The sequence below is a fragment of the Balaenoptera borealis genome, assembly GCF_965194805.1.
Source record: "Balaenoptera borealis genome assembly, chromosome: 3".
Lineage (NCBI taxonomy): Eukaryota > Metazoa > Chordata > Mammalia > Artiodactyla > Balaenopteridae > Balaenoptera > Balaenoptera borealis.
In genome coordinates this window covers 13,208,890-13,224,753 of record NC_138866.1, presented here as the reverse complement: position 1 = coordinate 13,224,753, position 15,864 = coordinate 13,208,890, and the positions used below count along the sequence as shown (strand labels likewise).

Sequence of the window (15,864 nt, the reverse complement as noted above, 5' to 3'; positions counted from 1 at the left end):
TGGTAGCTCAAGCATTCATTCCTCTGTCCCGTATTTATTGAACTAGAAAGATGGATACTCGTTAATGTGGACAGAGCTCAAGTTCAGTAGAAAACACAAAGTTGTCTTACGATTTATTCAGCATGATCGCTACAAAACACACAGAACCCAATACTCTGTATTTTTCAGACAATGCAGTGAAATCTCACACAGAACCCAATACTCTGTATTTTTCAGACAATGCAGTGAAATCTTCTAGCTCTTTTGTGGTCTACTGCTTTATACGTGGACACGAGCTGGTAGAAAGTCTTGTGTACTCAGATTCTTAAAACAAGTTTGTGTCAAAATGACCTGAATGCATGCAGTCTGTTTCTGCCTAAAAGTCAAAGCTCTACAGACATGGTATCTGGGAATGTTTGTATGAAGGTTCTGCTCCTAAGAGTGCATTACTTATACTTGTAACTTTGTTAATGTCTGTGTTGGCTTGTTAATTAGAATAAAAACCTCACTCCAAGAGCAGCTCTTTGGAATCCACACATCCAGATTGTTCTGAGTAAACCCAGAACAATTCATACACCAGCCTGAACACAGACTATTTTTTCTGTGAAGGGACAGAACATAATTGTATGAAAATATAAAAGCAATTTTTAAAGGTCTGGAAGGATATACCTCAAACCCATGGCAGTAGTTACCACTGGGGTACAGGAAGGAGAACCTCAACGGGGGTTAGTGGCCAATTAGGCTTTAGCTTTATCTGTAATGTCCTGGCCCTAGAAAGGAGAACAGGTTTGCTCATTATTTGTGTAATCTAAAATTAACTAAAAAAAAATATCACAGAGGACCCACTGAGATTTTGGGAAGTAGGTCTACCGAAGGCCGAGAGCTGTAACAAGAGCCTTTCCAAGTGCTCTGGTCAGTGACCCAAAGCTGCTGAATCTATAGTTCTCAGCAGTGCCTCTGTCTGTGCACTGTGGAGCCGAAAATAATCTTTTAGAGATGAGACCGAGGGTCCTGGGAGGAACCAAGCAACACAAAAATAGAGCTGAGTTAGGCTACTGAACACAAGAATTCTTCAGCTGTCCAAGAAGAGAAAGCAATTGCCTACAAGGTGCGGAGGACGTCAGGCTTGCCCCGTGGCCGCATCAACACCGAGGGCTGCAGGGCCATGTCGGCACAGAGCCCGGGGATACGGAGCAAAGCCCACGTGGACAGGCCAGCCCAAACAGCAGCTTCCTCCCAGAAGCATGAGTCCTTCCTGAGAATGAAATCCAGCTAATAAAGAAATCCAGGGCTCAGGGATGAAGGACATGTAGGCAGAGGCCTGCAGGCCTACGAGAATTACAAAACAGAACATGACTGTTATAAATTAATACGATGCAAAAACAATAATACGTCAAAAACTGGGAGGAACTTCAGGGGGCCATGCCCTCATTTTTCAAAACACTGTAATATATGTTTAAACAACAAAAACAAACATGACTCCAATCTTCTTAAAGCTTTATTGAGGACTTCCCTGGTGGTCCAGCGGCTAAGACTCCACGATCCCAATGCAGGGGTCCCAGGTTCGATCCCTAGTCACTAGGGAACTAGATCCCGTATACTGCAACTAAGAGCCCACGTGCCGCAACTAAAAGATCCCACATGTCGCAACTAAGACCCGGTGTGGCCAAATAAATAAATATTTTTTTAAAAAAAGCTTTATTGGACTCTTTAGGAAATGACTGTCACATGGTGAAGCATTTATTTGGAGCTCAACAATTCTTTCGGATTCAGTTTCTTCTTTCCATGAATACTTACTAACACCTTATTTTCTAAATAGTGCACTGCCATCCAATAGAAATATATGCAAGCCATATGTTAACTTTAAAATTTGTAGTAGCTATATTAAAAAAGAAAAAAGAAACAGGTGAAGTTAATTTTACTAATATATTTTGTTTAACTCAATATATCCAAAATATTATCAGTTTAACCAGTAATCAGTATTTTTTAAGTTATTGAGATATTTTACATTCTTTTACATATTAATTTTTCTAAATCCATTGTGTACTTTACACTTATAGCACATCTTGATTCAAACCTACCACAATTCAAGGGGTCAATAGGTACATGTGGCTAGTGGCTACTCTACTAAACAGGAATATGATCACTATTTATAAAAGTGTGTCTATTTCTCTTTAAATCTGTCTGTATCCCTACAGAGACATCTAGAATGATTACCACTGGAGGAAACGATAGTAATTTCTGAATGATAATATTTGGGGTAATTTTTAAGCTCTCATCTATAAAGTTTGAATTATTTATATTGAGCAGAATCATTTAATATTACTTTTAGAAAAAATGAACTCTTCTATAAAAATCGGAAATAAATTTAAAAAATATATATATATATATATCAGGATATTAATAGTGGTTATTTCTGAGTGGTAAGACTATCAGTATACTTTGAATTTCTTTTCTGTATATTTTAAGCTTCCAAAAAATAAAATAAAGTAAGATGGGATTCAGAGTCCCAGATTTAAATCTCAGTTTGTTGCTCTGTGACTTTGGCCCTAGGATTTAACCTCAGCATTTTGGGGAGTAATTCTAAGAAAGGCTCTCTGGACACATGAGCTGAGGATTCCTCTCTCCCCATTATTCCCCATTATTCCGCATTATTCTGAATTATTCCGCATCATTCCCTGCCCCTCCAGCTCACCTCCCTGCTGCTGATCTTCTGCCCCTGCATCTGGAAATGGCTGCCCGGAGCAGAATCGCCAGGCCAGCAAGCAGAAAGCACAACAGATCAGCACCTCTGCTACCTGCTGCATCTTTCTAGCTGTGGGACCAGGGGCATACTGAAGCATCAATTCCCCCGTTTACAAAATGGGAACAATACTGTGACCAGAGCAAGACTGCAGAATGGAGCTAATGAGTTCTTAGTAGGGACTATGTGGTGACCTGGAGTGACCACACCACTCAGCTGGGCCTTAGAGGATGAGTAGGATCTGGACTGGCAAACAAGAGAGGGAAGGGTAAACTAGGCTGAGGGAACAGCATAGCATTGGAAAGGTGCAAAGGCAAGCTTCCTTTGCATTGAATAAAGTGGCTGGAGAACAGGGTGTGGTGAGTGAGAAGACCAGCTGGGGTCAGAACTCAGAGACTCACCGGTTCCCCCTCCCCCACCTCCCTACCCAGCCCCATCACCACGGGGTGACGCCCAAATCCCTTAGCATGGAACACAGGTCCTGGCCAAGTTCTCCACATGTGCCAGCCAGGTTCACTCCTCCAAGCCTTTGCAAGGCTCTGGGAACACTGTTGGCCATTACTGATCTCTAAGCGCTGTGGATCTCCTCCCCGACATGTCCCATCCCAAGCCACCCCCAGCTGTCCCAGCAACCTTGAGCACCCCAATCCCTTCTAGACTCTAAGGAGAGGCTTAAAGGAAGAACCTGAGTGTCGTTTATTTTTGAGTCTCAGGGCCGGGCACAACATCTGGCAAAGAGTGACAATAAATGGTGAATTAACTCGATGACAGGCAGAGGCATTTGGGCTGCACCCTCCAGGGTAGGCCTGTCCCTGCCTGTGGCAGCATCTGCCAGTCGCCCCCTAATATTCATTCTCCCCTTCTTCCTTTAGCATTAGAATGCCCAGGTTTCATCAGTGCACATAGCTTCCCAGGGCCCCTGGGAGCTAGATGCTGCGTGTGACTCAGTTACAGCTGATGGGATACACGCAGCATCTGGACCAGGGCCTTAGGGGGGATGAGCTTGCTGTCCAGTCCCTCTTCATCCCACCCTACCCGCCGGGATGTGGCTGTGCTGATAGATACTGGCAACCTGTCCCAGACCACAAGGTGGAAGCCATCTACTGAGCATGGCGAGCAGCAAGACACAAGGACCCTTGGTCTCTAACAGCCAGGAGCTGCCACAAGCCCTGGGTGCTGCTTATGGTCAACTAGTACACGAGAGAGAAACATTAACTTTTACCTTGTTCTGCTCAAGTTGCTGTTATTCTGACCTTTGTTACAGTGGCCAAACTCGTATCCTAACTAGATCTCCCAAACACAAAACAGGCTTTCAGCTGAGAAACACTGTTTGAGAAGACTTACCAATGCCCATCCCCAGGTTCACTGCTTTCTAAACAGAACTCTGCAGAACCCAACTGAGGGCTTTGATAGAACCCCTAGACTCTTCACCTCTCCTCTTTCATTGGCTTTTACTTCCTAGGCTTGCAAAGATGTTTATGTAAACAAGGGGCTGCACAGTTGAAGAGGAGTGTACAAACCACTCCCTAGTGCTGTGTGGGATTCACGTCCCTTTACGTTCACCGATCTCCTAACACTGGGGCAACGCACCACAGTCTTTTTGTTGTTGTTTGTTTTTTGTTTTGTTGGTTTTTTAAAATTTATTTATTTTTGGCTGCATTGCATCTTCGTTGCTGCGCCAGGGCTTTCTCTAGTTGTGGCGAGTGGGGGCTACTCTTCGTTGTGGTGCATGGGCTTCTCATTGCGGTGGCTTCTCTTGTTGCAGAGCATGGGCTCCAGGCATGCGGGCTTCAGTAGTTGTGGCACACGGGCTCTAAAGCCCAGGCTCAGTAGTTGTGGCGCACGGGCTTAGTTGCTCCGTGGCATGTGGGATCTTCCCGGACCAGGGATCGAACCCGTGTCCCCTGCTCTGGCAGGCGGATTCTTAACCACTGCACCACCAGGGAAGTCCACTCACCAGAGTCTTGATTTAAGACATGAAGAGAGCCTAGTGTTCTCAGAGCAGCGGGGTGGGCCCTGGCAGAGGTTCAGCTGAGAGGAAGAGGCTCTCCTCAGAATTAGGAGACAGAGCCCCTTTTCTCATGGAGGTTCTGGTCTTTCAAGACCATTTAACATGGTGCGGGCTCTAACAAAGATGCATGTAGCTCTGGCTGGGTGGAGGAGACAAAACCTTCAGCAAGAGTGTGACAGGTATATGTTTTCAAGGAGGAAAATGTAGGGAAGGGCATTCTAGGCAGAAGGAACAGAATATGCAAAGGCATGACTCAGACCAGCTGCTTGGGGAAACTCCAAGAGCTGAACCATGAAGGGCGGGGAGAGGGAGAGGAGGTAGTCGGGGGAGTTTCCTGTCAGGTAGGCAAGGATCAGCTCCTCAGTTCTAAAAAGAGCTGCACATTCTGAGTAAAGAGCTTACAATCTAATTTGAAATTTAGCATGGTGGCTACAAAATCATTTTTGAAATTTTTTAAATTTCCAGGCTCTAATTAATCTCCCAAGCAAATTGTTTTCTTGGCCTCCCTTCAAAAAAGGTGACTTCCCTGCCACTCACTCTCCCAACGAGGAGGACAGAAATCTTAAAAAATATCAAGCAGCTCGGGGCTTCCCTGGTGGTGCGGTGGTTAAGAATCCGCCTGCCAATGCAGGGGACACGGGTTCGAGCCCTGGTCCAGGAAGATCCCACGTGCTGCGGAGCAACTAAGCCCGTGTGCCACAACTACTGAGCCTGCGCTCTAGAGCCCGTGAGCCGCAACTACTGAGCCCAAGTGCCACAACTACTGAAGCCCGTGCACCTAGAGCCTGTGCTCTGCAACAAAGAGAAGCCACTGCAATGAGAAGCCCGCGCACCACAACGAAGAGTAGCCCCCACTCGCCGCAACTACAGAAAGCCCGTGCGCAGCAACTAAGACCCAATGCAGCCAAAAATTAATTAATTAATTAATTATTTTAAAAAATCAAGCAGCTCATGCCAGAGAAATTATGCAGAAGCTGCAAGGCTCGTGATGGAGGGGGCTCCACAGGCGCTGGCCAAGGACCACACAGCTTCCCAAACAGAATCCACTATCGACAAAAGAAACAGCCGTCCCCCACCCCGCTGTCATGGCCCAACCGTGTGTCCCGCTACATGCCGGGACCATGAGGCATAAGGAAATAAGGCACCTCGGGGCACACAAGGAAATGAATTCCCACTGTATTAAAGAATTAAATATATAAAGAGGATCAAAATGTTAAAAATAGACTTTCACTTCCAGCCAAGACGGACCGAATTTACCCTCCCATCTAAAATAAACACAAAAGCAAGACAGAATATATGAAAAAAAAAGAAAAGCAGTTTTCCAGACACTGGACATCAGGCAAGAGAGGAAAGTGATCCCAGAGAACTGGGTAGCAAACAAGGTGCACCCTACAATTGCCTTGAGAGCTTTCCAGTCGCAACACAGAATCCTGCTCCCGAAAGACTTAAATCTGAGTGTCTCTTCCCCCACTTGCCTATTCACATCCCCAGGCGCAGGGGAGAGAATCAGGACTGCAAAGTGGGGCCGGGGTGTACTTCCCGGGATGGGGAAGCCCAGTAGTACTACGTGAGAAACAGCTTTGGCCTCAGGCAGCCGTGGGCTTGAATGCCTGCTCCTCTGTTTCCTAGCTGTGTGGCACTGGACAAGTTACTTAACCTCTCTGAGCCTTCGTTTCCTCACCTTTCGCTACTGTGAGGCGCTGGGATACTGTCCTGGCGCTGGGATTCCAACCCAGATGGCTCCTGCCCCATCTCCCCAGCAGGTCAGGCACAAACCATGTGGACGTCAGCTTCAAGAGAAGGAGCCCAGCTTCCTTCCCAGCCCTGGCCAAGCCGGGACGGGCAGTTTCTAAGTCCCTCTCCTGCTCCACCTGCTGGGATTCTCAGGTGACCGAAGTGGGGAGGGGGGGAGGACTCAGGGGCCCAGGGGCCCAGGGGCTGGTTTCAACTTTCCCACAGGCATTTTTGGGGGTTTGAGGTGGCAGAAACCAGCTTCCCAGTGACAAATAGAGAGGAAGCCTGAAGCCAAACAGAGACCACTCCCGAGGGCCCTCACCAGGAAGAGTGTGGGGAATTAGCCCCCGGGAGGCTGGTCCCCGGTTCATGTCCACAGACAGTCCCATGAGCCTTGCGGCCGGCTCGGCTCTGTGCCCAGGTGGCCCTGGCGCCCCCCCTCCCAGGGAAGGAGGAGCTGTGCCCTTTGCCACTTGAAGTGACTGCTCCTTCCTCACAGCCTTCTCCCTTGTGGGGTAAACAGCTGACACCCAGAGATCTGATCAGATGGGGAAGAAAAAACTTCGGTTTCTACTCTGTTCAGGGAGTACTTGATATCAATATAAAAAATCTCAACTACTCAGTTTACATGTCAATAGAGAAGCATTAGGTCTGTTCAAACCATTCACTGCTGGGGCTCCAATCCAAGAGGAAAAAACAAACCCCTACGGAAGGAGGAACTGGTTTGTCCCCTTTGTTATCCAGCAAAGACAGCCAGGCTCTCCATTTCCCAGTCTCCGTATGAACTCTGAATTTCATCCCCACGTCTCTCTGGCTTCTTGTAAATCACAGGTACCTTAATGTTTGCAGCACTTGTGACCCTCCTGCCTCCCAAAGAGTGTTGACAAGAAAACAGAGACCATCAGATAGTGTTGGGAGGAGTATAAATCGATAGGAGTGTCTACAGAGGGCAACTCAGCAATACCTACAAAACAACGTTCGTACCTGTACCATCCGACCCAGAAATTCCAGTTTTAGCAAATTCTCCCATAGAGACACGCACTCTTGAGCACGAAGATGTATGTATAGGGATGTTTAGTTTACTACATGCAGCCCTACTGGTAATGGCAAAGGATAGGAACTACGGCAGGGGGCCTGTTAAATGAATGATGGGACACCCCAGGCAATGGGACAGACTGTGTCCATTAAACAAAGGGAACAGATCTAAACACAGCTCCGTGGTACCCTGGTTGCACAAATGGCCCCAGGTCCTCATGCCTCCCTGAATCCACGTGCTTCGTGGCCTTTCCCATTGACCCTGGGCTTGGCCACGTGCCTTGCTCCAACTGGTAGGACAGGAGCAAATCTGATGCACACAGAAGCTCAGAAAAGGGCTTATTCACTCCTACTTCCCTCTTGCTTCTCCGCAACCACCAAGAGAACATGCTTGGCTGGCCTGGACCTAGGAGGCTGAAAGGTCACGTGCAACAGAGCTGAGCTGTCTCAGGTGAGACCCAGCCAGGTAAGAGCACCCAGCCAAGGGCAGCAGCGTCCCTGAGCTGACCCACGGCTGGCCACCGAGGCAGGAGCAAGCTCTGATAAGCCCACAATCATGAAAAACAATAAAATGTGGTTGTTTTAGGCACTAAGTGTTCCGATGGTTTGTTACAGAGTAATAGATAACAACTCAAAAACAGATACAAAATTGGGAGTGCAGTATGTCACTACTGTGTGTAAAAGACAAAAACCAACAATATACTTCCTTATAAATGTATAGGTACACAGAGTGTTTCTGAAAGGGCCCCCAGGAATGGTCGTTTCAGTGGAAGGGAGCAAGAGGACACGGAGATGATGTAAGGAGGCAGCTACTTTCACTATATACTCCTTTGCATTATTAGGTCTTAATAACCATGTACATTCGTTACCTAGAAAGTATTAACTGGTTAATTTAAAATGAAAGAAGATGGCCCGTGTTACAGTGTACTCTGCATCTAGAGCGGCTGGTCTGGGCGCCCACAGAGGGCTTCCCACCACCTACTCCACCATCTCAGAACCATGTGAAGATGTTTTAAGTCTGCAGTTACTACTGAGAAATGATCACCCACTCTCCCTGGGCCGCCAGCCTCTCACACACACTCTCCAGGCCCTCAGCATCCTTCCAAGGCTGTGTCTCACCAGAGGGTGCCTGGACTTGCTGTGCCTGCCTCCCTTCTCCTGCCAAAGTTCGAGGCATCGTCTGAGATGCATTTCAGGGTCCACCGGGAGAAGCTTCCTCCGCTCCCTCCGCCTGAGCTAACCACGTACCTCACAGGGCTCTGCACATGCAGGCACCAGCCAGCCCGCGCCAGGACGTACAGCAGCGAACGAGACAGGAGAGGCCTCTGCCCCCAGGGAGCTTACGTTTCTGGACAGAGGAGACAGAGACAAACCAGAGAAAGGCCAGACAGTGGTAAGAGATGTGCAGAGAACTAAAGCAGGGTGGTGTGACAGTGAGCAAGTGTGTGGCTGCTTGAAACTGGGTGGTCAGATCAGAGCAAGAGTCTCCAAGGAGAGGCGTTTGACACTTGAATGATGTGACAGCCAGCCATGCAAGTGGCTGAGGGAGCAGCATCCTCTCAGCTCACGTAGGGGCCCCAGGTGGGGACACAGCTGGTGTGTTCTAGCAACAGCAAGAAGGCCAGCGTGGCTGGAAAAGAGGGAACAGGTCAAGGTGGGGATAGACAGAGAGGCAGATCATGAACATTCTCATAGACCGAGGTGAGGAGTCTGGCATTCACTCTAAGTGCAATCGGAAGTCTTTGGTTGGGGGCTGGGGGTAAACGGGGGTGTGCAATGATCTGATGCAGGTTTTGGAAAGATCCCTCTGTCTGCTGTGTGGAGAGTGAACTTGGGGTTGGAGCATGGCAGAGGCAAAGGCAGAGCCAGTTAGGTTGCTGTAGTAGTCGGGCGAGAGTTGAGAGACACTTGGACAGGAGGGTAAGTGGTGAGAAATAGCGCAGAGAGGGAGAAATCGTTTGAGTGAGACATAGTTTGGAGATAAAATAAACCAGACTAACTAATGGAATGGACTGGAGATATGGCAGACAGAATATGAGCCACCCCTCGCCCCATCAAGACGTCTATGTCCTAACTTCTGGAACCTGTGGATATGTCACCTTGCCTGGCAAAGGGGACTTTGCAGATGTGATTAAGTTAAGGATCTTGAAATGGGAGGATTCTCCTGGATTATCTGGGTGGGCCCATTGGGCCCCTAGGAGAGGGAGGTAGGAGGGTCAGAGTCAGAGAAGAAGACGTGGTGATGGAAGCAGAGTGAGAGAGACTGGAGGACACTGAACCACCAGTTTTAGAGATGCAGGTGGGGCCACAAGCCAAGGAGTGCGGGCAGCCTGTAGAGGCTGGACAAGGCACGGACAAAGACTCCTCCCTACAGCCTCCGGAAGGAATGCACTCCCGTCGACACTTGATTTTAGCCCAGTGAGACCCATTTCCTATTTCTGACCTCCAGAACCGAAAGAAAACAAATCTGTATTGATCTAAGCCAGTAAATCTGCAGTAATTTGTTACAGCAGCGGCAGGAAACCAATGCATGAGGGTTGAGGAAAGGAGAGGATTAAAGGTAAATTCTAGATTTTAGATTGCACAGTGGAGCGGACAGTGGTACCACTTTGCCATGTACTGAGGTGAGGAAGAAAATACCCAAGAGTTCTGTGTTAACCAAGTTAAATGACACTTGATATCCAAGTAGAGAAATCAAGTCAGTGGACGAGGGTCCACATCAAAGCTGTGGGAGACTGAGTGGGAAGGACCAAGAAAGAGAGACTGAGGTTAGAAGTTTCCAGAAAGAGGGAGTGGTCAAGTGGGTTCAAAGCAGCTGGAATATCCAGGAAGATAAGAGCATAAATATAACCATTACGTTTGGTAACATGGAGGCAACATCGGGGGGTGGGGGGGGAGACCTTAACATGAGAAGGCTCGGGGAAGCCCAGGGGATACAAGCCCAGCCAGGGTGAGCAGAGGAGATGACGATTCTCTGAAGAGCCTTTGCCAAAAGGGAACAGAGAGATGAGGCAGTAATTAGACAGCGATGTAGGGCTAAGGATGGTTCCAATAGGAAGTCTAGGGCATGTGTGCATCCCACAGGGCATGGTCCAGGAGAGCCAGACAGAGAGACAGAGAACTGATCCAGGGAGGCAGAGAGTGGACTGCAGAGGCCAATCTGGGAAGGCGAGGACGGAAGGGATTCAGAGCAAAGGGATTCAGGGCTGCAGGCCTTTGGAAGGAACTGAGGCCCCCAAGCAGGGCAGGAGGAAAGCGGGTCAACTCGGGGGGAGGAAACGAGCTGGTCTCCTGATTGTTTCTATTTCCTCAACAAAGAATGAGGCAAGGTCATGAGCGAGGGGTGACAGCAAGGCATTCAGAGGATGTACAGGGTCTAAGAAGAGAAAAGAACGCGTGCGACAGACATTTTGGAAAGGGGGAACGCAGACCTACTGGAGGAGGGGCAGTGCCTTGGTGAGGTCACTGGTCAGCAGGGGCACGTGGTCAGCAAGGTGAGGGCATTCCTCAGCCAGACCCACGGATAGGTAGAGCTGGGCCGAACCAGGGTAGGGACACTGTCACGGAGGAGGATGGGGAAGAAAAGGGCCCACACCTTGACTAGAAAATATGGATTACACGCCCTACACCTGTTTCAAATCTAAGTCAGGTCATGTCACCCCTCCCCTCAAACCCTGCAGTGGCTCCCCCCTCACCCAAAGTGAAAGCCAAGATCCTTGTAACTCATCACCTCAGCTCTGACCTCCATCCTATCGCTCTCACATCCACGCTCCACCTCCACTGCTCAGCACACAGCAGGTGTTCCGTACACACTTCTGGAATGAGTCAATCAATAAGCATGTCTCCCCTCCACAGACATGGCCCAACCAAGTACCGTAGTCTCTGGAGACGCAGCTCCCTCCGCCGGCGTGCCTGGCACACAGTCGGGGCATGATGCTCACTGAGACCAGACCTCCCCATGTCTACCTCAGGCCCCACTGCTCCCCTTCCACTATCTTTGTTTAAATTGTGACCCAGCTCGGAGGGCCCGGCTACTTGGAACTCTGACTGACAGGCAAAGATGGCGTGAGGCAAAGAGTAAGGAGCTCAAAAGAAGCTGGCAGAAACGACATTCTGGGATCGTCAGGGTCCAGGCCTCGTGCCAAAGCCTCCTCATATCCACGCACAATGCAGAAGCTGAAGGACAGGATGGGAGAGTAAAATGTGGGAACAGAAGACCGTGCTTCCTCTGCGCCGGCAGAGTAGACGAGTACGCTGGACACACACGCACGCACGCACACACGTGCAAGCACACGCACGCACACACACACGTGCACGCACTTCCCCTAGAGAAACCTCGCCTAAGAAAAGACAAGGTAACTTGGAAGTCATGAGCTTGGAGTTGGCCTGACCTGTCCCCAGAGCTCCGCAGGGCAGGAAGTGAGTCTAATGGGCAGGGGGGGCTGTTATCAGGCCAGCCCAGAAGGCTGGGAAATGGCTCTCTCAGGAAGCCAGCCCCACACAGGCTTGTTAAACGTACACCCACACAGACTCAGCAAGCTCCTCCTGAAGACCCAAAGCCCCAGTCCAGTCCTTGCCTTGAAGGGGTAGGGTCTGTAGGGAGGCGGGTACCACCAAGTCCTGCACAGTGGTGTGCAAAGACCAGCAGGGACACTCAGGAGAAGCAAGCGAGGTCTGAGGGGCCTGAGGAATTTCTCCAAGCGAGACCCCAGGCAGAAGGGTGACTGCACGCCGCCGGCGTGTGTGCTGGGGCAGGGCGGGGAGGAGGCTGCCACAGGGTGTGGGGCGGCTACGACGGGCCAGGGAGACCCACCTTCCCAGGCCTCCGGGCCCAAGACTCAGTGGGGAGCTGACTGCCTCGGCCTGGTGCCTGGTGGACCAGGGAAGGGAGGGTGGCATTGACTGCAGGTCCCTGGGCTGGGCACCACCCCACCCCTCAGGGGTATCATCTCACCAACTGGACACTCCCCCAAGGCTGGCTAACGTGGGAGGACGCTGCTTCCGAACCTACAAGAGCCAGAGGGGGCAGTTCCTCAATGGAGCCCGGCCCTGCAGCAAAGGGGCTGAGCCAGCCCGAACGTGAGGAGGAAAGAGGGATAAGGGGGGCAGCGAGGGGACCGGAACCCCTCCCTGGGATGGGCCTCCCAGCAAGTGTCCACCCTGCAGTTGCCCAAGAAACAGGGAGAGAAGGCCACAGGCAGCCAGCCCGAACAGCGATCCATCAGCCCCAGACGGGCCCAGGCCAGTCACGCTAGGACGACACCAAGAGGCTCAGATGTGCAACCACGCGCGGGTGGACACTCCCTCCCCGGGGGCCGCCACGAGGGGTGGGGCAGCGGGACATGCAGTCATTGTCATCCCTCCCTTCCTGGTCCACCAGGCACCAGGCCGAGGCAGTCAGCCCCAGGTGGGTGCCCAGACACACCCAGGGCAAGGTGCTCATAGCGTCTGATGAGTAAATGAATCCAAGTTAACTCCTCCAGAGCACAGGCCAAGTTGTTCGTTGAATAATTAGTTGAGTACCTACTGTGTGCCAGCCATGTGATTGGTGCTTGGGATAGAGCAATGAACAAAAGAACAAAAGGCCGTGCCCTCCTGGGGCGGCCAGCCCAGTGGTCTCATTCATCTTCGTGTCCCCATTACCCATGGCAGCACCCCTACGTCCTACCCCAGCCTCACTAGGTGCTGAATGGGTGGCTGGAAGAGAAGGCCCGAGGCATCTGTCAGACCTGGGCTGAAGCGCTTACTAGTTCTGTGACCCAGCAAACACGGGTGGTTGCCAGCTTCTCAGCACAACAAGAACCCCACCCCCACTAAGCATCTTTTCTATCATTGCTGTTATTGTTGTCCTGCCCACTTTGTCCACACCCTGTAAAGGACTGAGTATCTGGAAATTTCTACCCTCCTTCCACACACAATACTCCTGATGCAGTGAGGCTGCTTGAGATAATGCTTGTGCTAGAAACTGCATTATCTTATTTGTTCCTCGAAGTAACCTTTGAGATAAAGATTGAGGCTCAGAGAAGCTAAGTAATTCACCCAAGGCCGGACGAGCAGTAAGTGTCGGACCCAGGATTTGAACCCAGATCTAACAGGGCAAAATCCACCTCTTTCTCCTGTACTAGGTTCCTTTCCTCTTTGCTAAAATACCTCCATCCGCCTAAGAGGGTGAACTATTGTCCCACTGCCCAGGACTGAGGGGGCTCCGGGACACAGGACTCTCGGCGCTAAGACCGGGAGAGGCCGCCTAAAGCCACGCTCTGCCAGGCCTCACCCGCCACCCTCGGCGCCCAGTAAGCCAGCTGCACCCTGTAACCTTCAGTGATGCTGTCACTGTTCTCCTCGGGCCGCAGGTGACGCTGTCCCACCACTTGGACAATCATGCCTCAGTGTGGTCCAGGAACTCCCTGCGCCACAATCCCCCGGGTGCTGGTTAACAACCCTGTTCCCTGAACCCGACGCCACCAAGACTTCCCGAAGCAGAAGCTCAGACCCAGCCTGGGACTCCGGGAAGCTTCCTGTGGCTGGTGACCAGCTTGCTCTACTTCTTCTGGTGCAGCGCCCCCCACCCCGCTCCACAGGAGGTGCTCCTTAAATGCTAAGAATGCTGGCTGAGGGCAGGGGCTTTCAGACGCGCCTGAGGACACAAATCACCGGAGGCTCAATTTTGAAATGCAGATTTCCAGTCCGCATCTTGGACCAAGAATCGCCACCCTAGAGGAGAGGTCTGGCAATCCATAATGTCCGAGCTCCCTTAATTCGGTGCAGCTCAGGGCGTGTCCACGGACCGCCAGCACTGGCACAACCTGGGAGCTTAGAAAGAGCGCAGAAGCCTAGGCCCCAACCCAAACGGGCTGCATCAGAACCACCGCGTGTGGAGCTCTACAAACCGGGCTCTAATAAGCCGGCTCGGTGATTCTTTGATCTGAAAAGTTTAGAAAAACATTAGTGCAGAATAATGGAACTAGAGGCGTAAGTGGGCTAGAGCCCTATTCTATGAACAGCTCCAAGCCTCGGTCTACTCGTGCCCTGAATGGGAATCACAGCCCCGACCCCACTCCCCACGTGGCTGTTGTGATGATTAACCGGGATCCACGTAAAAGTTCATGCTCAGAATCCAGCACACAGCTGAAGCTCAAGAAATGCTTGTTCATTCTCCCTCCTTACTGGCACTGTTTTAACACCCATGAAGTCGGGAAAACTAAGGTTTCAGTGGTTCAAGTCATGTGCACAAGGTCACTCAGAGGGCAAATGCCTGGGGATTCTGACTCCATGTCTGGCAAGCCCGTGAAAGGACCAAAAAACATCTGTTCTGCCTGGTTCTGGCACCTCCACCACGTGCTGTGCTTGATGAACAGGGACAGACAAACCTGGAGGGAAGCAGGGCCTGAGGCCACAACACCAGGTTTCCTGTGGCTGCGGCTGCCCTTTATAGTCTACGTGGCTCTCATCTCACCCGCCTGCCAAACTCTGCTCAGTCTCATCTTGGTGGCTGATGGGGATGGTTTTGAGGCGTCTCAGAAAACCTCTTCCTATTTGCAGCAACATGGATGGACTTGGAGGGCATTACGTTAAGTGAAATAAGTCAGACAGAGAAAAACAAATACTGCATGATATCATTTATATGTGGAATCTAAACAATACAACAGGGGGCTTCCCTGGTGGCGCAGTGGTTAAGAATCCACCTGCCAATGCAGAGGACACGGGTTTGAGCCCTCGTCAGGGAAGATCCCACATGCCGCGGAGCAACTAAGCCCATGTGCCACAACTACTGAGCCTGCGCTCTAGAGCCCGTGAGCTGCAACTACTGAGCCCGCGAGCCACAAGTACTGAAGCCCGCGCTCCGCAACAAGAGAAGCCACCGCAATGAGAAGCCCGCGCACCGCAACGAACAGTAGCCCCCGCTCACCGCAACTAGAGAAAGCCCGCATGCAGCAATGAAGACCCAACACAGCCAAAAGTAAATAAATAAATTTATTTTAAAAATAAATAAATAAAATGTTTTTTTAAAAAAGAGAGAAGCAGACTCACAGATATAGAGAACAAACTAGTGATTACCAGGTTGGGGAGAGGGCAATATAGGAGTGGGGGAGTGGGGGAGTGGGAGGTACTAAGTATTGGGTGAAAGACAGGCTCAAGGATGTACTGTACAACACGAGGAATATAGCCAATATTTGTAATAACTGTAAATGGAAAGTAAATTTTCCAAATTGTATAAAAATTCAAAATTAAGAAGAAAAAGACCTCTTCCCTCTTCCTGGCTCCTCAGATGGGAAGCAATGGCTTTCACACAAGTCAAAGGTCTGGAACCCTCCACCACCTGCCAAGCACGAGGTCACCCAGAGGGGCAGGAATCCGCCCA

At 50.5% G+C, this 15,864-nt stretch overlaps 1 protein-coding gene across 6 annotated transcripts in view; it reads right to left on the bottom strand.

The window, feature by feature from the left end:
* TTC7B (tetratricopeptide repeat domain 7B) overlaps nucleotides 1-15,864 on the bottom strand; it is a 241,144-nt gene that overhangs the window by 217,736 nt on the left and 7,544 nt on the right. The gene's annotated exons all lie outside the window — the stretch shown is intronic.